At 43.0% G+C, this 26831-nt stretch overlaps 1 long non-coding RNA gene across 1 annotated transcript in view; it reads right to left on the bottom strand.

Annotated features, from left to right (window-relative positions):
• LOC143836867 (uncharacterized) overlaps positions 1-26831 on the bottom strand; it is a 144906-nt gene that overhangs the window by 1669 nt on the left and 116406 nt on the right. The window lies entirely within an intron of this gene.

Below are 26831 nucleotides of genomic sequence, written 5' to 3'. Positions count from 1 at the left end.
ACAGAGAAAGGAAGTGGCTGAAGAGGGAGCTGCTGTCTTCTAGGACAGGAGAGACACTATCAGTAAAAAAATGGAAATTACTTTCTTCTCTGGGGAATAAGTATGCTGGAGCCTGAAGATGACACTATTTCCCCTTTACTCTTCCACTCTGGAGCCATGTGGTTTACCACAAGAGGCCCAGCATGGCTTGCGTTCCGGCGGACACTGGCAGGACTCTTCTTTAGTGAGGAGGAATACGCTGTCTCCTGAGCTGTTGGTTTGTGACTGTTACAGGACTAAGAGGCATCACACAAGGATAGGGTTGAAAACACATTGTCCTTTGCAAGCCTTCAAGGGAGTCTATTATGAGAAATGAGCCCTAATGGGACACATTTTATACTGTGGAAATTGCTGCTGTTCTTATGCACAGTGCCTGCAGTGAGGAATGAAAACCCTGTCAAAGTTCTGTAGCACATTAATAATCTCAATATGATATCCATTCATTTTTTTAAAAAAATAGATCAGGTGTGATTTAAAAACATGGAAACAGACCTCATGACACATTTCTATTTGCCCTGGCTATAGTTTTCTGAAATGAAATGGTGCCGTCAGTAGAATGGAAGCGTCAATAAATCCTAAGGCATTACCAGCATCCAAGGAATGCTCTTGACATTACAGCTAGAAGGGTGATGTGGCGATGATATATGAGGATGTCTCCAATCCACCTCTCACACATGCACACTGCATGTCCTCAGCACATGCACTTTTTATTGGCTGCAACAACTTGACCATTCAGAAAGTGCAAGCTGTCAAGATGAGTGACAGCGGGCCAGCAGGGGCTTTGTCCTTCATTCACCACTGACTGGTCTGCTCATGATGTTTATGGGGTAATGGAAGAGGTGCAAGGGAGTTGAGCATAATTAATTGGACAATTGAATAGGTTTTGCTCCTCTGATTTCAATTAACCTTTGAACTTGCTAGTGACAGAATCTGATGGCTAACCATCAAAGTCATAAAACTGTGTAATCCTGAAGCAACGCTCAAAAGAAAGGTAGTGGGGAAAACCGAGGGCCTTCAGAGAAAGTAATGATGTTGAATAGGTTTGTACAGTAACTCCTGTGGTACAAATTCCAGTGCTTTCCCTCATTTCCAATATAGTTATGTGCTTGTATCTCAAAATGTACAAAGAATTTTTTGAGCCCCAGTTTCCCTTTCAGCAAATATTCCACAGAAACAGAGGAGCCTTATAAGGCAATGAATTAAGTAGGTTAAGAAATAAGGACAAAGTTCCAGTATCTGAGCAGAAGCACTTGTAAGGATTGTTTCTTCCTCCTCACAATCACTGAAGCCTTCCCTGTTCCCTGCATCTACTGCCCATTTTTTGAAAGCGTTATGTTCTGTTGCCAGGGAGGAATGTGACATTCAGGACCAATGTCTTCTCCATTCCTCCTCTCTCTGGTACTCTTTAGGCTGGGCCAAGAACCTTACAGACCTCCTCACATCCTAGTTTCTCTCTTCTCTGCCTCATGTTCTGATCCTGAAGATATTAAGGGCTGAACATCCTCTTTCCAAGACTGAAGAAGCTCAGATCCTCAAAGTAAGGGAAGCGAAGAGCTGAAGTTCTCTTTATCCCCCAAGGCCATGGATGATAGGTAAGTAAATGATCTAGGAGATAAATTAAGTCTTCCATGTTCATGTAGAATTTCTGGAAACTTGGAAGCAATGAAAAAAGAGTGTTTTCTGTTATTCAGTTTTGTTTTGTTCTTTTCCTGAGGGGGGGGGGGAGAATGGAAACTTGGAGGAGATGAAATCTAAGCAATACTTTCCTATCAAACCTAAACCTTTCTTGCTGCTTTAACAACATAAAACCCATTATTTATAACCAACATATACATTTTTAAACTGGCATATTTTTTGAATTTTAAAATGTTAATACCTTTGTTCTCTGCGAGCAAAACTGCAGATGTATGCAATACTAAAGCCAGACGGTAGCAAACTATTGCACACTGAGTTATCTTGCAATTCTCTACTTAGTCCAGAAGGTATTTCCCCCTAAATTTAACATTTTTCCCATTAAATAAACAGGAAGAAAGGCCAAAGGTTTTTTTTTTTAATAAAAGCTCCCCCCTAACTTTCTCCTCTCCCCACATCTTTGCATCTCCATGTCCATAAGGCCATGTGAAAACGATCACACAGACTGAAATGAACACCAAATGGTAAGACAAAAAAAGAGAAAGAAAGAAAAACCCCACCTCAGAAGGTTTAGAGCAGGGGTAGTCAAACGGCATGGACATCTGGAGGGCCGCCGTTTGACTACCCCTGGTTTAGAGTGACTGAGTTATTTGCCATTTCTTTATATGATGATTGGCTACTAAGATTTGTGCAGTGAGGCTGGTCTGTGGGGGAGGGGGATGCTAACTCTCATGGGCCTTCGCGAGAAGGCAAATGCACAGAACACTGCCTGTTGCACTGCAATGTACTGTACAGGTCATTGTGGGATGGGGATTTTTCAGTCTAATTTGTTATAGTTACAAAGAATTATTCATTTTGCTTTTGTTGACAATGCATGTTGGGTTTGGGGGTGATATTCATTTTTCATTCTCCTTGAAATCCATGTCAGAACTACCATCCTCCTCCTCCTCTGCTCTCCTTACAACACCATCACTGGGTAACCCCAAAGGTCACTAGCTAATGGGTGGCAGTGGTGATACAAACTTCATTGAGAAACTCAGCTAGCTTATACTGAAATGATTTTGACTTCTTGGAAAGAAAGAACTTCTGAAATCATTACATTGTTTTGCTTTCGATGAAATTAATTTACCACCTTTGTATGAAGAGATTCAGCTGCAACCCTAGTTTTGGATGGGTAGCCATATTTGTCTGTAGCAGCAAAAGAAAATTTGAATTAAAAAACCAATACATATTTCCAGTGTGTAGACTTTTGGGATCCAAAGCTACTTTGACAGATACAAAGCTCTGGAAAATGTGCTTGGTCTTTAAGTTGTTAGTATACTCCAGTTTTTCCCCCCAGCCCCCCCCCCCCCCACAACAGAACATCAAAGGATGCTGAGAGACTCAAACCATTTTGTGTTAATCTTGTCTCTGTGCCTCCCCCAAAACATATTTCAAAATATGGCTGCTTGGATTTTCACGAGAACACAACAGAGAGCTCACATCAGGCCTCTACTCATGCAACTTCATTGGCTTCCGAATGAATTCCAGGTCAGGTTCAAGGTTCTGGTTTTAAGACCATATGCAGCCTGTGCTCCACATACCTGAGGGACCACATGATGACTATACGCCCCACCAAACGACACTATGCTCAGCCAATAGGGTGATCCCTGGCCCTCAAGAGGTACATTTGGTCTCTACCTGGTAGAATGAACTCCTGGAAGAGCTGTGGGCCTTTCAAAATTTAAATCAGGGCTTGCAAGACAGAGGGGCCTGCAAGATAGAGCTCTTCTACCAGGCATTTGGTGGAGGCCAATAACCAGTAACATCTTTGAGTCAGCACCCTACTATGTTGCACTCCCCCCCCCCCAGGAAATGAAGAAAATCATTAGTAAGTACCTGATACTGCTGTGCAATTGAATTCTTAAGGAATGTTTTAATTTGTTTTTAATTTATTTACATTCATATTAACTGTAGCAATGTTTTAATATTTATATGTAACCATTATTCTGTTGTCATCCACCATAAGCTGACTTGCCAGGAGGGCAGAATATAAATCTAAACAATATATAAATAAATAGTCCCATGAGCCTTGCATATGACAGCCATATCCAATTTGCAAATGAAAATAATTCTCTATCATAAAATTCATCATCAAAATTATATCCCTACAAGCAGAGACCTCTGAGACTTGTTTGGGGAATTGCATCCTCTCCCACCTCCCTCTTTCACTAGCTTGGCCATTTGCCATCCTGCAGCATTGCTGAATTTCTTGGTCTGGCTCTAATGGGAACAGTGGCTTGGGCTCACACATTTCACTGCTCCTCTGGCTCGCATGGTGCTGGGGAGGGTAGCATTGGTGTCTCCAGCTCTTGCTCTGCCAACCACAGCCCATCCACTACAGACTTTGTGGCTCTTGAGATGAGAGAATGGCGGTTCCCATTCCTTCTCCTTTCCTCCCTGCATTGGGTTGGGCAAATGGAGGTACATAAACACAGACCACCACCCCTCTCTTTTGGAGGTATTTAAACTTTCTCCCTGTGACTTTTTAGATTTTTGTTTGTGACTTTTTAGATTTTTCTACAAACATGGGGGTACCACACATTTGAAGAAATATGTATTTACTGTCTATATGGCCCAGATCTATAGATTTAAGTATCTTCAGGTGGCACCAAGTTGATTGTTAGACATATTTATTCCCATTTTGGTCTCTTCCCTCCCCATACTTCCCTTTCTCCTCCACCCTCTTGTGAATAACTTAAAAAAAAACCCTCTTCTTCTCTTCCAATACTTTTCACAAAGAAGTCTTGGATAAGTCCATACTTTCATGCTACAGCTCAAGTTCATGCCCCAACTCAGATAACATGACTACAACATGTGCTAGACCAGTGAAGGGAACATTGAAGGATATTTGCAGACAACAGACATGAACCTGAGAGATGCATCTGGAAGGATGGAGGTCTAATGCATAACGTCTTGACTACATGAATGTCCTTCATACAATTACACTTTACTTGCCCTATTTAATATCCGAGTGATAGAAGTTCTGGCTGTCCTCCCTTAATCAATACTATTGCAAAAAGAACCCTTCGTTCAGCAGTAGTATAATTTATCAGATATATGCAAATAGATTTGCTAATGTTAATTGCCCTGGTTGATAGGTGATTAATTTTTTTTGATTAAGATCAATCATTCTTCAAGAGTCTTACTAAAGCAATCTGTAAAGTAATAGTAATGAGACTTGCCATACTGTTAGCATGCTTCTAAACTAGCCATAAAGTATATCCTTGATGGAAGAGAATATTTCCAAGCCAGAGATTCCCAGCTTAAAAGGTATAAGTAGAGAATGCAGCTGCTCAAGAGGGAGCGCTGTGCTGGGATGATCTTTCCAGAGGACAGCACAAGAGGGGCAGGGGCACCTTGGCCTTATAGGCAGAGAAAACATCTATTTGTAGGCCTGCGGCTAAAGAGGCACCCACCCGTTGGAAGAGCAGCTCCAGCATAATGTGCTGCTTCTACCATTGCCACACACAGACTGAGAATGTGTCTCTGAATCTTCAGGGCCACTGCAGATGTTCTCTTAAAGTAGGTGGGCATCCTCATATTATGCTGCTGTGTAGAATAGATGGTTGATTTACAAGCAGCAGAAATGTGCTTTTTTTTTAACTATTTGATGCTGTTTCTTTACCCAAGGCAGTGAACAATCAAAAACATATAAACAATTGGTTTAAATATATATTTATATCCTGCCTTTCTGGCTGGTCAAGCATTCCAAGACGGCTTTTTATTGTGTGTCTGCATAACAATGAAATAACAAATAAAAACAAGTAACCAAAACACATAATAGGCACATGGGTTTCAACTGCTAGGGGAAGACAATGATAGGGACTGATTAACCACTCTGGGGAGGTAATTCCATAATTTTGATGTATTTATTTATTTTATTACATTTGTATACCACCCTCCCCTAAGGCTGAGGGTGATTCACATAGAAGGTAACAGAACAATACATCTAAATCAGTGATTATAATGAATGAAAGGTAATAATAACAATAAAAAAGAGAAATAACATTCTAATGTTGTGAACAATCTAACAGGTCCATGGTTGGTTATATCTGTGCATGGGTTCAAGGGAGGGGGGTTTGGAGCCCAGTAGGTATTTAGTTTTGTCTGATCTCAACCAAATGCCTCATGGAGGAGCTCCCTTTTGCAAGCGCTGCAGAACTGTTTCACTTTCATCAGGGCGCTGATCTCCTCTGAGATGGAGACCAGGACAGAAAATGCTCTGTCCCTGGTTGCAGTCAAGCCACCTTCTTGGGGCCAGGGATCACTAGCCGGTTGGAGGTGGCAGAGCACAGAGATCTTTGAGGAGCATAGGCAGAGAGGCGGTCCTTCAGCTACACTGAGCCCAGGCCACATATGAACTTGAAGGTAATTACCAAGACCTTAAGCCTGATCCGGAATTCAACTGGTAGCCAGCACAGTCGTTGGAGGACAGGCTGGATATGGGCTCTCCGTGGTGATTCTGTGAGGACCTTGGCTGCCGCGTTCCGAACCAGTTGCAGCTTCCAGATCAAAGTTAAGGGTAGGCCTCCAGTGATTTAACAAGTTTATATGGGAGTACAAAAGCAGCATGATACCTGTACTGGGAGCCAGTGCTGGTACAACGAGACTAGCATGATACAGGCTCACTTCTGTCAGTAATAATGTGCTAGTTGTAATTTCTAGACACCCTTTAAGTGCAGCCCCATGTATATTAAATTACAGTAGTCTAACTTATATGTTTCATTTTATAGCTTGGAGGCTTGAAGGGGGTTAGAGGCCTCATTTACCCTGCATACATGACAGGTAGCCTAGCTGCAAGGTACAGGAGCAAACTCTTTTGCCTGTGTGCTCTGGCAAAGCTGGTAGACTGCTGCAGCAACTGCAGAAACAAAAGCATCCTCTGAACAAAAGGCATTAAAACACATACAGAGATAGATCAAAAAGGATTGTTGTGTTAGTGTGTCGGTAGCAGTAGAAAAAAGCAAGAGTCCAGTAGCTTAAATTGACCAGAATTAACTGGCTGAAAGGCGGGACACGCCACCACCACTACCACCAGGATTTCCCTACCGAAACCTGGCAACCATGTGAGGGCCCCAGCCTGCCCCTCGATTGTATGAGTCATAGCGGGCCAGGGGGCAAGCGGCTGCCTCCCCAGCTCGGCCTCCTCCGCGGCCATGTACTCTGCCCTCTTCACTTCCTGCCGGCGGAGCTCCTGCAAGGAGGAGGAAGGGCCCTGGTTGGGATCCCGGGGGGGGCGGCACTAGACGCACCGCCCAGGCACTTCCAGACCAGGAGGCAGCCTGATGGGGAGGTGTGCACCTGGGCTGGCCTGGAAGGCGATCCATGCACAAGGCTGCGCAGAAACTTACCCACCCAGTCTCTGGCAGTGGCAGCGAGGGTGGCCTCTCCCTTCCCCCCTCCCCCCTCCCCGACTCTGCTAAACTCTTCCCATCTCGGAACTTGCTGGGTTGTGCCTGCAGGTTATGCCTGTGGGGAGCAGACCTGGCACGCCTCCCTCACCTCGCTGCCGTCCCCGCACATAGGGAGAGTGCAAGTGGAAGCCCCGGACAGGACACACCTCCTTCCTTCCCTCCTGGCCTCCGAGTGAGTTGCGGGACATTTAGAGACCTCGGAGGGACACGGGGCATTTGTCCCAGAGGCGTGGCGGTCCCACAAGATTCTGGATGCCTGGGCAATATACAATAGCTCCTTAAAGACTAATCAAAAATAGTACAATTAATTCCTACATTTGACGATATATCTTTTGTCACAACTTTCTATACTTTTTCTGTATGATAGCAATGCACTTATAGACATCTTTAAAACACTGTCAGTATAGATCAAGATGGGTAGTTGTGTTTGTCTGTAGCAGCAGAATAAAGTCCAGTAGCACTTTAAATACTAACAATATTTGTGGCAGGGAAGGAGCTTTTGTGATTCACTGCTCACTTCTTCACACAGAAATATAAACGGCCACCATCTTAGGGCCGAACCAGCCAGTGATATGGATAATTCAGGGCTCCTTCTGCAAAGCAACAAGCAAAGAGTAGATTTAAGATTGAGGCTGCAATGCTAGTGCAAGGGGCGGGTGAGCTGATGAGAAATCAGGCAATCCTTTTCGTTCAGGGCTCAACAGAAGGGTTCTCACGTGCAAAGAAAGTTGGGAGGTGGATTTTTCAGTGACAGAGCATGCCTGCCTGCATGTAAGCAAGGAAAGCTCAACCCTAGGCCTTCCTGCACCTTATCACACAGCACTTGGTTTATTGAATTCAGCATTTGTTTCCTAGCCCAACTTCAATATTGGAAGCTAGCCAGGCTGAGAGAAAGATTCTGAAACCAACTAAGTGCAGCAAGATAAAGTGTGTGTCTGTATGAGAGAGAGTGAGGACTGAACTCCCTTTTCCCAGGCTGTTTGCACTCCATTGGGCTTAAAACCAGACCTCTGCCCCCCCTCCCTTGATGTCTCCAGGAAATGAAGGAATTGCAAAAATAACATTGCCATGCCACCCTGTGCCCACTTCACAGACAACAATTTTAATTACCTTAAAAATGGGAGCGCTTTACCTGATCTGCTTGAAATGTAGCAGGCAACTTCCTTTGGTAAAGAGAGATAAACTTTGGCAATTTCATCTCAACTGCACAGGGACAAAGAGCCATGGCCAGAAATGTGTTTCACATTGAAATCAGTGGGAGAAACCCCAAATAATAAAGCTATTAATTTTCAGCATGAAGATAAAGCCTTTGAATCTAGTGTAACTATTGTTTAAAAGGAACTAAGACCAAACAACGTGAGGGCTGAAAGCTGTGAGCTTTTGGATCATATGTTAATCTGTTTAGGAATGTAAACCTCCTCTGAGTACAGAAAGCAACTCAAAGCAGCCAAAAGTAATCCGAAGTGAGAATTTCCTATTTGCAGAAATACATATATATATATAGTATATATATATATACTAGTAATCAAGCCCACTGTAGCTGAAATACAGTGGGCCCTAGCGGGGAAGTGTGCAGCCCCTGAGCTGGCAGGCTGCCGGCAAGTGAGCCATGGCGAGCCACACTGCTTGCGGCTCGCAGTAGCGCCCTTGCCGGCGGGCGGCCAATCGGATTGTCAGTCCGATTGTCAGTCCGAGGAAGGGGCCAATCGGCATCCTTCCTCATCCCAGACAGAGCCCGCCCTAACTCCTCCCCTCCAGCTCTTACCACATTATTTTGTCTGTGGCGCCCATGGCGCCGCGGGCGGTGTTAAGATAAACAATAGGATTCTGGCTCTTTCCACTGGAACAATTGTAAAAATTGAATTAGTTATTATCAGGTTCCCTGGCCTTAGTAGCTTGGGTCCTAAGTTATGAGAGTATAATTCTACTAAGGGAAGGAAACTTTTGGCCATGCACTACAGCCTGCCATAGCCCCCAAATTCTGCTAAAGTAAAATGGTGGAACAGCAGAGAAAATGAAGTGGGAATCTGTAAGGGATTGGAGGGAACGGGTAAATTAACATCCTCTTTCTTCTGCAGTGTCTCTTGATGCAGCATCAAAGTAATCCTTATTTAGGGACACAAGGTATTACATTGTTTGCTTTCTACCTTCTATTTTCTACCTTTCTACCTTTCAAAAATCATAGAATAATAGAGTTGGAAGGGATATCATGGGTCATCTAGTAGAACCCCCTGCACTATGCAGGACACACACAACCCTGTCGCTCATCCACTGTAACCTGCCACCCCTTTGCCTTCACAGAATCAGCCTCTCCATCAGATGCCTATCCAGCCCCTGTTTAAAAATTTCCAAAGATGGAGAACCCACTACCTCCTGAGGAAGCCTGTTCCACTGAGAAACCGCACTGACTGTCAGGAACTTCTTCCGGATGTTTAGACAGAATTTCTTTTGCATTAATTTCATCCCATTGGTTCTGGTCCATCCCTCTGGGGAAAGAGAGAATAACTCTGCTCCATCCTCAATATGGCAGCCTTTTAAATATTTGAAGATGGTTATTAATTCCCCTCTCAGTCGTCTCCTCTCCATGCTAAACAGACCAAGCTCCCCCAACCTTTCCTCATACATCTTGGTCTCCAAACTGCTCACTATCTTTGTTGCCCTCCTCTGGACAAGCTCAGTTCATTGTACTTTACCACATATGAGAGTTATAAATTGCCCTGAGCTGAAAGAGAGGGTAGGGTGGTATATTAATAGATATGTCGATAAATAGATATGTCGATAAATAAATAAATAAATAAATAAATAAATAAATAAATAAATAAATAAATAGAGATAAAAGGCAAAAAGGAAGTCCTAGATGCTAGATAACCTAGTTGTTGCTCTTAGCAATGTTCAGGGAAGGGATCTTATTGTTGAGCCTTGCATATTTTTACAATTGTGTGAAATTCATCATTTTCATGGCCGTTCTGGATTTCGCACCTAACACTTAAAACAAGATGGCCTATCACATCTCTAAAGGATGCTGAATCAAGGGTATTAGAACAATGATTTCTCTCCTTTGGTTTAAAGAAATATGCTCAATACAGTGTACAATGAACTGTACACTGTCACTGGGTATGTGTTGAACTTCGGGAAGACAGATTCCAGAACGGCATAAAAAGTTTTCTTTGAAAAAGTCACGTGCCTCTAGGAAAGCCCTTTTTCCTGTAAAGATTTTGTTGTTGATAAAGGTTTACCCTGGACAACATGCTGTGGACAATATATTTATTTCAAGGAAGAGATACATAGAACAATGTGCTGCATGATTCCTTTCTTGGGCAATTTTCAGGAGAGGTTCTGATATTGCTGTGCACAGTCTTCTTTAAAGTGGCTTCAACAGCCTTTTAAAAAGAGCCAATCCACAGCTCAAAGTTACCACTTTAAAGGAGGGAAATATCTGTGCCCTTCACAAAGATTGATTGACTGGGACCAATTATGCACGGCAAGAAAAAGCTGGGCCAGTTCTCACATGGCAGCAGGGCTAATCCCTGCTTACACATGATGTCACTGTCAGCCCAGCCTCCTCCCGGCTGATTATTTCAGCTACCTTTTCCTGTTGTGGTCGCTATCAGCACCCTTGTCAGGCCAGGTTTCCAGGACTGGCTCCTCCCCCACCTACAGTATCTTTGCAGGGATGAAAAATGCCTCAGTTGGCTCCCAGGTGCTTTGTCATGCCACAGGTCCAAATAAAGCTTTTTTTTCACCTTTGCAGTAGGCGTGCAATCCTACCTTCATGCAAAGGTGGAACCTGCATGGTGGAACCTTTTCACTCCAGCTGTGTTTGTGGGGATGCTGTAATCTGTGGCAGACAGGGTCCACTGTGGTAAAATGTCCCCCATGGGGACGTGGGAAGTGGTGAAGCATGCTGCTCCAGTGCCAGAAACCAGCAGTCACCCAATACAGCTGCTGCCATGCATAAGCTTTCTGGGAGGGACTTTTATACAGACCAACTATCTTTTATACAGTTCAGCCTGACTCAGCCCCACTAGAGATGTTCTGCTCCAGATCCCACAAGGTTTTACTTCACAAGAAGAAGGAATAAAGAACATATATTCCAGTGACTCCTCAAAGGCTTTCATGGTCAGAGTCAACTGGTTGTTGTGAGTTTTCCAGCCTGTGTGTCCATAGTCTGGTAGGGACTAAAATTACCAGACCACAGCCACACAATCTGGAAAACCCACAACAACCAACATATAGCACTATCTTCACAAATGAAATCACTAGTCAAGCAAACACTCGACAATTCTTAATAACACTAGTAAATAAGCTCGCTGCAGTGTTAATGCTGTGGGTGCTAGCGGGGCTTCGGAGTCAGCGGGTCCAGCTGGTCAGGCGCGGCCGTGGTCCGGGGCACGAGCGGGGCCTGGGAGTCGGCGGGGCGGGGGTGGGGCGGGGCTGCATGGTGCAGGGTGGCTCGGCCGGGTCGCGGGAGTTGTCGTTGGCGATGCGGGCATGGGGTGGCACAGCACAGCATGGGGTGGCTTTTCGAGGCCCCGCAGTCGCAGCGGCTACCTGGGGCCGTCTGGAGGCCTGTACTGTGGTGGCGGCACGGCAAGGAGGCGAGCATGCATGGTGGAGGTGAGGGTACTTATGGCGGCGGGTGGCTGCGGGTGAGGACAGAGGGGAGCGGATCAGGAGGCGCTTTTCACCTCCTGCTTAGTCAGTCTGGCGGCAAGGGACCAATTGGGAGCCGCGCTGTGCATGGCTCCCAACTGGTCCCTTGCCACCGGACTGACAACCAGAGGGCCCAATCGGCAGGCCCCCCGATTGTCATTCCAGAGGAAGGGGTCTATGGGCACCCTTCCTCATCACGGACAGGGCCCACCTTTGGTGCCCTTAACAAAATATTTAATCCGCTCCTCTAGGGGCGGTTAAAGATTATGACTGTGAGCTGACTGGACAATATGGTTATTTAGGAAGTTTGAGAGTATCCACACATCTTTGCCATCTCCCTGCCCCCTTTGCTCTCAGAATCTCTCTCTCTCTCTCTCTCTCTCTCTCTCTTTTAAATGGTGAATTTCTTCCATTTTGGGGGAAACTTTTACTTTTGCCTGCTAGTTGTTTCGTGATCAATTCATTTGTGCATTTGTGAACATGAAATAGGGGTGTATTGAATATATATATTTTTTTAAAAATTCAAAACTAAAACCCTCACATTTGTTGATAAAGATAAGTATCCTGAATAATGCAGTAGATTCCCAAAGAATTGTCAAAGAAAATTACCACAGTAAATAGGTATGCCATTTTCACGGAATCAAAAAGGAAACACAATTTTATAAAAAAAACAAACTGATCATCACTTTGATGATGGGAAATGGTAACTAAGAGCAATGCCATTACCACTTCAGTGGGAAAGACACTGATGAACAACTGTTCAGTCAGCACACTGACAGGGTCCCATGCTTAGCCTAGCAACATCAAGCTAGGCAGCATATTGATGAAAACCATAGTCAATAGGAAGGTTGCAATGACACTTAACTCTAAACAATAAACACCCACATGAAGATGCAAACTACTGAACATTCTATCCAGAAAATCCTACCCATGGAAGAATTACATATATGGATTTGCAAATAACTGTTTCAGACTTGCACTTAACTTGCATCTATTTTAGGTAAGGCTGAAATATCTCTTACCATGCATAGTCAGGAAAGTACATGTTCAGTAGGTGTGTGTGTGTGTGTGTGTGTGTGTGTGTGTGTGTATGAAGTGCTGTGGTCACTTCCGACTCATGAATTTATTGACCTCCAAAATGTCCTATCATTAACACCCAAGCTCATCTGCTAGAGAAATATCTATGTAAATGACACCCGCTTTCAAGTCTGGTCAATATTCACCAGAGGAAGCCTAAACATAAAGAATAAACGTTCCTTCTGCTTTCTCTCATTCCTATTCTAAAGCAGCTGCTGACTTAGGTTTAATATCTGTCCACACATTTTACACATAAATGAGAGCCCTCCAAGGGAAATGTTGAGCACAGAAACACCACTAAAGGATGATACTATAAGGAGGGATCACTTGGTCATTGTTGGAATGGGATGGTGTGCGGCATGTCCATCGGTCATAGAGCCACTGATCTGCACTCTTTTCCATCAATGCTAGATTTTGCTGTGTCTTGCACTGACCAAAAAGAACCAGCACCCTTGAGTTCAGCACATTTGATTTTTTTCTGAATACTTTTAAATGTCAGAAATGGTTTCATTCCGCTGTTATCCTTCTGAGCTTAACAAACAGGGTATATTTGTCTATGTGATAATGTCACTTATAGACATACAAAGTCTTTTGAGGAAGCATTGTCTTCGACATGAACACTCACCATCAAAATTAGCAAAAGGGGGGTACTTTTAATGTGTTAACATACTCATTTAATGCTCCCATTTCATTGTGCTCATCTGTAGAATAAAAGACAATGCCTGGAAAAATGTGTACCTTTCTTGTCCCTCTGCTATCTATGACTAAGTTCATAGATATTTTGCACGTTTGGCAATGCCTTTTTAATGATTCCCATTTCAAATTTGCTTCTCCCTTGTGAAAAGGAACCCATGTATTTACAGCATCGCCTATTTTCTCATGCTGAATGTTCCCCAAGGAAATATATGCATTTCCCACCATTTGTGTATGTAAATAAGGTATATGTTACATGTAAATGGCATAAAACTCCAAGTATGTCTAGTGCTACAGAATGGTACAGACAAAACAAAAGAATTGTCAACGGCAGTAGAGAAAACTAAAGGAGACACAAACCACCAATGGTGACAGCATTGTGAATTTAAAAAGAAACAAACATGGCCAGATTCTCTCATAACCTATTAAGCACCAAACCATATAACCAAATCAAGACACTTTGCAGTCAAGACGGTAACTTCATCCACCCCCACGCCCAGCTCCATGTCTGATTTTAATAGAGTTTGAGTCAAACTCTAAATGTTGTTCCTAAAAGCTATCCTGAACAATTTATCCATCAAAATTCCAATCCAAAGTGTCTGGTGACTTTTTAAACAAACAGGTTTTCTTCATGATGTGCAGATAACAGAGTTCTATAATATTGGTCTCCTGGGCAAACCTATTAGTCTTTGCAGTCCCCTGCTGTCCTTAATGGCCACAGCCAGAGGGGATTGGTTTTAACTGCAGAGGAGGCCACGTTTTATCCGCCTTGCATGGAGAGGCATAAATTGGCATTCCATATCATAATACAAAAAAATTCCCAGCAATTATTAAAAGATTCTTATCTCCTGCTCCCTGCATGGATAATGAGATCCTTCTCTGCTGGACTGAGACAGCCTGTCTCTCTGCTCACTTAATGAAATGGACCCAAGTTTGCAAATTAGCAATGCTCTGACTCCAGAGGTAACCTCTTGTTGTCTAGTTGTACATCAAGGCTCCAGGCTTATGTCTTTCCTTATTAACACCCTGTAATCATGACAGGGCCCCTTTCTTATTCATTTCCTGGTTCCCTTAAACTCACTCACAAGTTATGGCTGTCCTTTTTTTTTTGTCCTTTGTCCTGTTGATTTAAGGTTGGTGGTATGTGGGGGGGGGGGGGGGAGGGGGTACGGCAATTCTTTGGGAGATTGATTCAAGAAGTTATTTGGGCCTCATTGAGATTGTGGCTTTAAAACAATTGTTTTGAAGATTTAGTTAATACAACACGGAATTGTGCTTCGTGATTGTGGTGGCTCACTCCGTACTAAGGTGTGCTTCTTCTCCCCTTCTCCTACGTAAGTATTAGGAATGTATGGATCACCATTTCTGCCTTTTCATTTGTATGTGCGTTTACAGTTGTTCTTCTCATGTTTTCTTTTCACAAAGATCTCATTTTTGTCGACCCCCTTCACCCCCCCTTTCTCATAGGGCATTCTGTGGCTCCTGGGCTGTGCTGCCCCCAGGTCCAGTGCAGCTCTGAAACTTGTCCAGTGCCACCAACGACTGCTGGAGGTCAGTGCATTCTCTGCACTTGCACATATCAACTCTTCTAACCCCCATATATTTTTAAGATGTCAGATTTTTATTCAAACCTAGGATGCCCCCCCCCCCCAAGTTTGCAGAAACATCTGTTTGGAGTAAGTGTGGCCCCAATCTGTGGATTTGGATATATTATTATTATTATTATTATTATTATTATTATTATTATTATTATTATTATTATTATTATTATTATTATTATTATTATTATTATTGTTATTGTTATTGTTATTGTTATTGTTGTTGTTGTTGTTGTTGTTGTCGTTGTCGTTGTTGTTATTATTATTATTATTATTATTATTATTATTATTATTATTATTATTATTATTTTACCCACCACTCCCAATAAGGCTCATGGTGGATCACAAAATGTGCATAAAACCCCCAATAAAACTTCCCCTTAAAACACAACCAGAAATTACAATCAAAAATAAAATCCATAAGATGTGGCGGAATCTCAATATTTGCAGATAGGAACCACACATGAGAAATAAATATACAGATCTAATGATAAACAGGGCTTTTTTTCTTCTTTTTTTCTTTTCTTTTCTTTTCTTTCTTTTTTTTTTTTTTTGCTCAGCATGTACTTGTATGTCGAAGAAATTAGGGGAATTTCAGACAGTATTGTAGTCAGCAGTTGTTTGCGAGTGCTAATACATATAAGCCCATCATGGGTGTTGTTCCTAGATCCAGTTTAAGAACTGAGAACCCTCCTGAAACAAAGGAGCCAAGCATAAACCCAACACAAAGCAGAATATACAGAAAATAATATGACTTTCTCTGCTTAAAGTACTTTCAGCAGCACCAGTGAACATGTCCAACCAAAGTTGCCTGATAATCATATCAGGCACCTTTGATTCTACGTGAAAACTGCAGTTATTTTTCACGTTGAGCAGAGGAATTCATATCGCTTCACAGTCTCCTACACAGGCTTACAAACATATGCAGGAGCCATCTGTTGAGTGCTGTACCTGTAGCCTCCAACTATTCCTAAGCAGCAGCTGTTCTGTCCTTACAGAGGAAAGCAGATGCCTGCCCTGAAGAGACAGCAGACAGTAACACATTTCATCCTCCAAGCATCTACCAAGTCCGTGTATTATATATTTTCACTTGCTAAATGTAAAGGTATAAAGATATTTTAGTGTTGATCCTACAAAATGAAAAAAAAATTCTACACTGTTCAAATACTAAGGAGATGGCTTCGGTTGGACCGACCTCTTGCTAATTGTACTGTCTCTGCTTTTTTACTGAGGATAGCAGAGATGTGCTCTAAAGCAGGAGTAGTCAACCTGTGGTCCTCCAGATGTCCATGGACTACAATGCCCATGAGCCCCTGACAGAGTTTGCTGGCAGGGGCTCATGGGGATTGTAGTACATGAACACCTGGAGGACCACAGGTTGACTACCCCTGCTCTAAAGGACATGGCAGGCTGACATTGGTGCATTTCACACATGCAAACACCCCAAGCATCTGCCAGTGTGGTGTTGTAGCTGACAGAGTGACTGTCGAAACCAGGGTTCAAGTCCTGCTTGCCATGACATTTACCAAGCGAATTTGGGACAGTTCATCTTAACTAACACTCACAGAGCTGTTGTGAAGATAGTATAGAGGTGAGCCATATATGCCACACTTAGCTATTTGGAAGTAAGGAGGGATTTTTTTAATGGTCAAATAAATAAGCTCTTCTTTATCAGCCTATTCAAATAGTATATCAGCTGGCTCACATTCTTGCATCTGACAGCTCAGATCAGCTGAATACCTCCACCAAGTAACGTCACATTGAAAGAAAGGGTACACACACAACATTACACACACATGAATGGGGAACTCAGAAGGTGTAATTTGTCATAATTGTGCAAAAGGAGCCACAATTACATAGTCCTCTTCCAATGTTATACTGCAAACGCAACATTGTGCTAATTAAAGTATTTTTCTGCGCCAGATGTAAAATATTTTGTCATCATTCCGGAACAATCAATGAAAAAATGAAGCTCGCTAGCTAGCTAACTAGATCAGACAGATGGATGGATGGACGGACAGACAGACGGACAGACCAAGCTTGGGAAAAGTCTAGACCTGTCTTTAGACACTGGGCTCTCAATGATGAGTTATGAGGTGATCTTTAAAAGTGAATAAATAATGTCAACTAAGCCTAAGGGCTTGTGAGAAGCCATTAACATTCTCCCCCCATGTCAACTACCTCACAGATTTCAGGCCAGATATCAAATCTGTCACATAAATATAACTTTAAAAAAAAGTCTACTAACTTTGCCAGCTACTCCAGTAACGTTCTATTTGTTTTACATGCATTCTGGGCTGTTTGGTTGTTAGTAGCCTTCACACAAATACATTGGTCTTGTGGCCTAGGTTCGGGTGGAAGTGTTGTTTATGTAGTGGTGATGTATGCTGCCATGGTGAATGGTACAGCTGGAAATAAATTGTGCCCCCCTCCCCAAAGGAAGAACCTTATAAAGTAATTAAGCAAACTTCAGGAGGACACCTGGGAACGTTGGGGCTGTGGGACACAGGCACCCTTTCCGAACTGGCGGCACTGTGTGCTGTGCTGCTGCCAGGTGTTTGTGATGGGGCAGTTTAACCTGCCACTTCCTGTGTCTCCACAGAGGACCATTTTTGGTGGTGCATCTTGTCTGCCCTGGATTTCTGTCTCCACATGAGGCAGCTAGGGTTAGAAGGTTCTGCCATGTGGCGTGGTGGTGGCAGAGGATGGTTTTTTTGTTGTTGTTGTTGTTTAAGAATGTAATAGCAATATTGCATTCCTAAACAAACAAAAATGCCCCAGGTGGCTTGGCAGCACTGTGCAACACCATGGAATCATATAGGGCATTTTGTGTCCCTTTGAGACACCACAGTCAGCCTGGAAAGCCCAGTTCTTCCCTGCCACATTGACCTAACATGGCTTTTCCCTGTTTGCACCTGGGGTAGGAAGGGGAACACAAAAATATCTGCACTGCCTTGTTGTGGGGCAACAGAGGGCCTGAATCAAGCCATCCTCCAGTTAGGCACTGCCATTATATGGAAGCGGAAATTAGCCATGCAACCAGTCAAGCTCTAGCCTGGGTCTAATTCCCCATGCAGAAAATGTCAGAAAGATTATGTTGGGCAATGCTGCAATGTCACTTCCAGGTATGTACCCAGAAGTGATGTCATGGTATCACCCAATGCCGGTCCCCTCCCCTTTTTCTCTCAGTTGTCCCCCAAGCAATAGTGGGAACCTAGGAGACGTGGAAGTAGTTACCCAGCACAGATTTCCCTAGATTAAGTTATTGACAACTGATGTGCCCAAATTAATGAATACTTCTTAATGTGTGTGACCATATCAAGGGCGGATAGAATTAAAGGTAATTCTGAACCCTGGTTCATAGGAATATATGAAAAGCCTTCCTGGATCAGACTAACTGGCCTTCTAATCCAGCAACCAGTCTCACACAGTAACCCATCAGTTGTCCTTAAGGAGCAGCTAGCCGAGCATAGAGGCCAAGGCCACCCCCTGATATTGCCTCCTAGCACTAGTATGCAGAGATTTATGACCTCTGGATGGATCTGATGGTTTTATTTAGTCACCATGGCAAGTAGCCATTGATGGATAGGGCTGTCAGTTTTGAAGCTTATCCCTATAGATGTCTCTTTGATGTTTTTTAACTCTATTCCATCAAAATCTTCCACTGTCTATTTCTACTCATTAAAGGTACAAGACATTGCCTTCCCCTTATCCAGTTGGAAATCATAATGAAAAACCTAGCCTCTATTAAGAGCTTTTAAAAGCCATCAATGCTAGGGTCCACTGCTATGTCCACTGATAGTGAATTGTGCAGTTTCATTAGCTGTTGAATAAAGAATAATTTCCTTTTGTCCATCCTGAATTTATTGCCCATCAACTTCATTGGACGTACCCAGGCATTATGATTTTGTAAGAGGCAGAAAATACTCTCCTATCCACTTTCCCTGCACTTGTCTTTCTCCCCTGACACAGGAAACCTGCAGTGGAAGACATCCCATGATATATTATTGTGCACTGGGCTGTCATAGAAACATAGGGTACCACCCTGCACACTTCCACATATATGTAAACTGTCAATTATCAAGATGGGCATCTGATAAGACAGTGATAACGCCAACCATTCTTTGTTTTCTTCTGTTGCAATTGTACCACAGGAACCAATCAGTGCAAGAAGAACCCCATTTCATATCTTATGTATCAGATTCCTTGTGACAGAGCAGCAGGAATATTTTTTTTTAAGTTTTGATACTGAGCAGACCATTGCTCCCCAAGGACATTAGATTACATGAAGGAGCTTGGAATACTTCCATTTGCAAATTCTCACTCCAGCAGTTAATTTGGCAATGACAGCACCGAGAGGCCCCCAAGTAGAAAAGAACAGAAATGAACACTAGCTTCATGTTCATCAGAAAAACCTGCTTCTTGAACTGGATGGCCTCAAAATCTTCGCAACAAAATCTCTAAAAGAATATTCTACATCAGGTACATTGTGGGAAGTGCCTTTCAAAATGTTATGACGAATGCAGGTTGCAATTGTTTTGGACCTCCATTACTTCACTTGAGACTTGTATTCTTTTCTATGTCACCAGTGTATCGATAATACTACATCTTTCCCACAACAGTAGAAGAATTTGAGGATAACAAACAAATAAACAATAAGTGTATTCAGAGACACCCCTTCAGTAAGGTAATTAAGGCAGCCACACTGAGACCTGCCTTTTGAAGAAACTGCTGATCTCCTGGATATAGGGTTGCCAGATCTGAGTTGGGAAATACCTGGAGACATTTGGGGTGGAGCTGGGAGTGGGTGGGATTTGGCGTGGGGAGGGACTCCAGTGGAGCATAATGTTATTGAGTCTACCCTCCAAATAAGTCAGTTTCTCCAGAGGAACTGAACTCTGTTGCATGGAGATGAGTTATAATTCCAGGGGATCCCAAGTCCCACCTGGGGACTGGTATCCATACCTGGACAGCTGGTTCAGGGTAGGAAAGGGCCACTCCTTGGAGCCCATGCCAGTCCATGATTCAGTCTACAATCACAATAGATAACCTGAGCAATGAGCTCAGTGCAGGGTGAATATGCAGGGCTGCCTAGAGAGAGAGACTTGGGGACAAAATTCCTGGGGCCCAAAAGCAGCTTGAGAGTCCTGAGCTGGGCTCTCTGACAATTAACACAATCAGGTTTGGATTTATTACCCGCCACTCACAAGTGGCTTGTGGTGGGTTATAATAGTCTGAATATAATCCCCAATAAAACCCCCATTAAAACCCCAGACATAAAACCACATAGATCCAGTAATCACAATACAAAAAAGGAAGATATGGAGGAAAAAACAATTCAAAACATTATCCATTCCCCCAATAAAAATCCTGTAGAGGGAGGTAGGAAGATGGAACCCACAGCCGATAAACAGATTGCTCTATCCTGGAAGGGGGGGGGGGCATACAGATCTTTCTTGCCGTGCCGTATGCTCTGCCAAGCAATATCAGAACCTTGAAAAGTTCTGCAGGGCCTGTAAGACAGAGGTGCTTTGCCAGACCTATAGTTGAGGCATAGAGTAAAGACAGATCAATACTGCCTAAATCCATCTGCTTAATCTGGTCTAGTCACAGTTGTTATAGGGCTGTTTTTGCAGAACAGTTCTGTTAAAGCTCTCCCATCCTCACCTATCTCCCAGGGTATCCAGTTTGGTGTAGTGGTTAGGAGTGCAGACTTCTAATCTGGCATGCTGGGTTGGATTCTGCACTCCCCCACATGCAGCCAGCTGGGTGACCTTGGGCTCGCCACAGCCCTGATAAAAATGTTCTGACCGAGCAGTGATATCAGGGCTCTCTCAGCCTCACCCACCCCACAGGGTGTCTGTTGTGGGGAGAGGAAAGGGAAGGCGACTGTAAGCCGCTTTGAGCCACCTGACTTGACTGGACCTGGACTTTATTTTTCCTGCCTGGCAAGAAGGAGAGAATTTTGTGGTTGTTTTTATGAACAAAATTAAACATTGGCTTGAGTAGCATGGACTCTGACATGAATCTCAAATCTTTCTGAATATATTCTTCAATACAGCTCTTTCTGCTGCACTTACTCTTTGCTTATGGCTCTGCCCTTGTAACTCTTGTACGTTTGCTATCAATCTTTTATTTTAACCCCCTGCATTTTTTCTCTCTCAATCTTCTCATCACTGCCAAATCAATGTGCACTCCTTCCCCCAAAAGCCATACACTGCCTAAGGAAAGCATTTGGGAGTGTTTATGGGCCAGTTGAAGTGTAATGATTTAGGAGATGTTTATAAATGTTTATACTATACAGATTAACATTCCCCTGGGGCGGGGGCTGTAATGAAGGGAGAGCTCCAGCTAGAATGAAGTCAGCCAGTATGAGCTGAGCTAGAGGCGTATGAATGAACCCTGCTGGGCTTTACTCACAGGAGATTTCCATCCTTGGAGCGGATTTCCTGAGATCGTGCTCTTTCAGCATTTTGTTTTGGGAGAGACAGAATAAAGAGCCATCCAACTCGGCAGTGAATTGAATTGACACTCCAGAGTGACATTTGGGACTGTGGTTATTAATCAACCCTTACCCTAGGCAATGCGATAAAATTCTTTACAGGCCTGTAGATCCTCCTCTGTGTTGAGCTCAGTATATGATAACTGCTCCAGCTCTAAATATCATTGCACGTGTTTGCACCAGATTTTCTCAGAGAATCATGATGGACAAGATTCATAATGCCATACAAGCTCATGCACCAACAAACCAGTTAAACTGAGCAATCCCAGGTCATTGTCTGGTTCCTGAACAAAGATGTGCATTCACCTCCTGCTGTTTGTGAGCATGTTTCTTTATATTGGCCTGGGATAGTTACTTTTTTTCTTCTGAAAAACAGAATTGTGGCTGTTATTTTGTATTGTTGATTTCACCATGTTGAAATCTTCAGTGCTGGAATCAGTTGGACTTCAAATGTTATTTTTTATATAAACCTTGTTGAATGCAAGGTTTATTTTTTTGGATCAGCTGTAGTTTCCAGATCAAGGTTAAGGGCAGACCTGTGCAGAGAAAGTTGCAGAAGTCCAGTCTAGAGGTGACCATTGCATGGATCACTGTGGCTAAGTGATCCGGGACCAAGTAGGGCAGTAATAGTTTGGCTTGGCGAAGGTGGTAGAATGCCAGCTGTGCTATTCTCATGACTTGAGCTTCCATTGAGAGGGAAGCATCCAGGATCACATCCATGTTCCTGGCAGAGTGAGCTACTGATAGTTGCACACCATCCAGGGTGGGCAGACGTGCTTCCTCGCATGGTCCCTTCCTGTCCAGCCATAGGACAGAGCTTCAGATGACTCTGCTTGAGCCATTTCATCACTGATTCCAAGCATCTGGCTAATGCTTCTGGGGGAGAGTCAGGGTGTTCATCCATCAGGAAGAAGATCTGGGTGTCATCTGCATATTGATGACATCCAAGCCCAAACTTTTGTACCACTTGGGCAAGAGGGTGCATGAATATATTGAATAAAATTGGAGAGAGGGCTGCTCCTTGTGGGACCCTGCAAGTCCCACATCAGGTCCAGCCCATTTCTAGAGGACAGCAGCTCAGCATGGACATTAAAGTCCCCAGAACTTATAGTCTGGGGAAATATAGTGTCCAGGCCACCACCATCTCCAGCAAGGTTGGCAGGACATCTGGAGGTTCATTGGATGTATGGTACACCAATCAGATGGCCACGCTCTTGATTGATCCCCACTTGAGGCTAAGATAATCAGTACCTGAGATTGATGGTATGATGGTATGGCAAGGGTCCTGAAGGAGAATTAGCCCAGCAGGGCCTAATTTTTAAGGGCAACAGTTTCACCCTTTCTGACTCAGGTTTCTGTTATGCATGCCAGGTCCACTCTATGCTCTGCAACATAGTTTTGCAGGGTAGAGGTGAACATATTACATCATTCATAGCATCATTGTTGAAATTTACCTCCCTCTATGCTTAGGTCCATATACTTCAAGCTAGCCCAAACTGGAAGGAGATGTGTCTCTGTGCTTAAAGGGGAGTTTGGCAGGGAACCTCCTTTTTAATGATATTTCTAATGCATCTTTAGCAAAGTTTGGATGGATCAGGGAGCTTGCCCAGACATGTTTGCACACCAGGGATAAGGCATACTTATTCTGATAAGATGCTAGATCCCCCCAGGAGGATTTTGGATAATGCAGACTGACCTGATTACTTGCAGAAAGGGTCTGGACATTGACCAGGGTGAGGGAAAATGTCAGTGACCATTTCTGTCATAGCCTTCAGCAATATTTCTTCAAACCTGGAGTCTTTCTCTTCCTAATTATTTCCTTAATTAATTAACTTACTCCAGCTGTTTCCGATCCTTGAATACCAGACCATCAAGCCCACTTTTACATGATAGTTCATTCCACAAAAAGCCCCATGTTAGGTGAGAATGCAAATGTCCCAACTACTTGAGAAACTTTATGAATAACTTCACTCCAGAGGTTTTCTAGTAATCTAATCACTGATCCTTTGTCACAAATTTGCTAGAACCATTAGTGAGACTCCATTTCTCTATCCAACATTCAAGAATATTGTTTTAGGGGCTAACCACTCCAACCTGGCCTTAGGACATGAATTTAGCTATTTAAATGGACACACTTGACCCAGTCTTGTATATGGAGTTTGTAGATCCAAATCTCACACCCAACTAGCAGGCTGGTCATCTTGATAGCCTGCTAGTAGTCAAACAATAAGTATTAATCTTCTTCTAACCCAAAATATTCATCCTCTATCACAGGGATAGTCAAACTGCGGCCCTCCAGATGTCCATGGACTACAATTCCCAGGAGCCCCCTGCCAGCATTCGCTGGCAGGGGGCTCCTGGGAATTGTAGTCCATGGACATCTGGAGGGCCGCAGTTTGACTACCCCTGCTCTATCATATCACTTTGATTATTTACTTTATTCTTGTATGCTTGTTAGTTTAAATAGTGTGAAAATGTGTTAAGGGCTTTATTTTGCTTTTAAAGAAAAGATATTTTTGCTTCATTTAAGTTTTCCTGTGCCTGAGTCTTCTGGCTAGGAAGCTTCCCTTATATAAATAGGTGAAGATTTGTTTGTTACCTCTCTCACTTAGGATGCTAATTTTCCCATCCAAAATTCAGGTGGCAAGTATATTTTGGGTAACAATTGATTTGATTGTAACAACTGATTTAATTGTCTGTTTAAACAAGGTTTTAAACCCCTGAAACATGTTTCAGGTTTCAAGCAACCCCAGAATAGATCACACAAAATATGGTTGAGAAACATAGCTGTGTACACTCCCACCAGGAGCTCCTCCCCTTCCCAGCCCCTCCAAGCCCATTATTGGCCTTTTGGAAAGGGGTGAGTAGGTCAACATTACCATATATGGTCATATCACCTGGTAAATGTTTAACAAATTTTTAAAAAATATAAAAATTAATTAACCGCTGCCCATTCAGAAAACTATTCCAGGACTATTAAGAAACCCCGAGAAAGCCTGATTTAAACAATTGCCTGCTGAGTGGAGCAGTTACACAGAAAGGATGGAAGAGGACAAGAGGACTCAATTGAATGGTATGAGAACATTTCTGTGCAAAAAACTCCCAATATAATGCACACCTAGGAAAAGATACAGTGAAAGAAGACGCTGAAACAAACTGTCAAATACTGATGAATTGATCGACGAATTATGAAAATGATCATTGAAAAATCAGGTCCCTCTTCACGATCAGTAAATATTTTAAAACCCTTAGTTAATTCTGCAGTTTCTATGGAGGAAAGGATAGAGTTTTCCCTTTTGTCACACATGTGCCTTCTTTACTGGGGATTGAATTGTCCTTTTCTATTTTAAAGGAAAAGAACAAATGACAATTTCTCCCCCCCCCCTCCAGGACTGTTGTTGATTGAAAGCACATAGTATTAGCACTTCCAGTTCCTTTTCATTGTGGTAAATTTAAAAAGAGATGATAATAAAGTGGAGATGCAACAAAAGTGTCTTTCCATTCATGCAGGATAATTCCCAATTTGTATTCAGAAGCAATATACATGCTGTGTAACTAGAAAAAAAGTCCCCCAAAACAACATTATTAAATCTGGGGAGGAGGTTGTCAATAATATCTTTTCTTTCCAAGGTAAAATCTCCTTCCTTTAGAAAACATAGAATGGTTACTCTAAGGTAGCACAGAAACCACGGATCCACACATTTCTGCCTGACTTCCTTTTCTAGAAAAGTCTACATTGTTCCTAGGCAGGGGGCATTCTTTGGGCCACAGAAGGAGGAAGGATGCAAGAAAACTAAACTCTGCAGGCAGAAATTGTTCCATCTGCTCAAATGGTTTGGAGGATCCAAGGCAAAATTTAAACTTCGTAGCTATGAAGCCAAAGGAAATTTTGGCCTTCCCCAACATGAGTCTCAGACTTTGATATATATATTTTCACGTGACGACCCCGGCGGTCACCCGGAAGCTGCGCTTTCTTCGGCGGCTTTTTCGGCGGCATGCACCGAATCTGCGGCCGATTGCAGCCGGCTCCATGCGTTGTCGGTGATTTTAGTTGCCGCCATTCCACCCCAAATGTGCGGTATCCCCCCCGTGAATAATGGGCCAACAAGGCAACACATAGATTTTCAAAATAGATTCTATCCACATTACTTGAAACTGTATGGGATATAACTGGAGCACTGCAGGTAATACCTGTTCTCTTTAGTGGGTCCCTGGTATGCTTGACTATAACTTCTTAAAAGGGTTTATTTGCGTGCACTACCAGTGCCGCATGAATGTAGCCCCAAATTCTTGGAAGTTCATTCTCCATTCGTATTTAATTCTGTTCCCTTTCCTTCTAATACTAAGCAGTAGTGGCAACGGTACTGTGACCTTCACTAGTCCTGCAAAAGCATTATGGGCGCCACAATTTCCCTTTATAGTAGTTTCTTAGCGCCATACTGATCCCCATTGATCTCTCCATTTGAGCATTAAAGTGCAGTTTTCACATTACTTTTGGGGCTGGGGAATTGTAGTACGCACATACTTTCAATTAATTATGTGGTTTTATTATTAATAATGATGATAGTAAAACAATTAAAGTGCTTTCTGCTTGATTAACAGTGCTGTTTTAGCTGATTGATCAATCAAGTAATCAATTATAGCTACAGAGGAGTTTGGTCAGTGTGCCTTTCTTCCAGGAACTTCTAGACAGAAAACTTTCATCTGTGCCCCTCCAGTCTTAGGGAGAGGGGAGGGGTAGCTATTCATATGGCAATTGCACTGTTGGTTTGTACTTTATAAAATGGCAGATATGCATGCAAGCAAGGAGGAGTCATCAATAGTTAGAGAAGGTAGCTCTTAGCTAGAGAAGGCAAAATCTTTAATACATCTTTCTGTGTGTAATCAAGTCGCAGCCAACTTATGGCTTCATAGGAAGTGAGAAGCAGAGATGGCTTCACATTGCCTTCCTTGGCCGTCTCCCTTTTAAGCACTGACCCTGCTTAACTTCTGAGATCTGATGAGATCAGGCTATACATCCCACCACAAGCATCTTATTAGGGTTTCTTTAATACCCACAAAATTCAAGCCCAGTAGCATCTAAAGGCCAACAAAACTGGACAAAAATTTTGCTATTCTATTACAGGCTAACATGTCTATTCATATTAAATACCTACAGTCTGCCTTATATTTAGCTCATTA

Source organism: Paroedura picta, chromosome 4 (assembly GCF_049243985.1).
Source record: "Paroedura picta isolate Pp20150507F chromosome 4, Ppicta_v3.0, whole genome shotgun sequence".
Classification (NCBI taxonomy): Eukaryota; Metazoa; Chordata; class Lepidosauria; order Squamata; family Gekkonidae; genus Paroedura; species Paroedura picta.
This window is presented reverse-complemented; position numbering and strand designations above follow the sequence as displayed.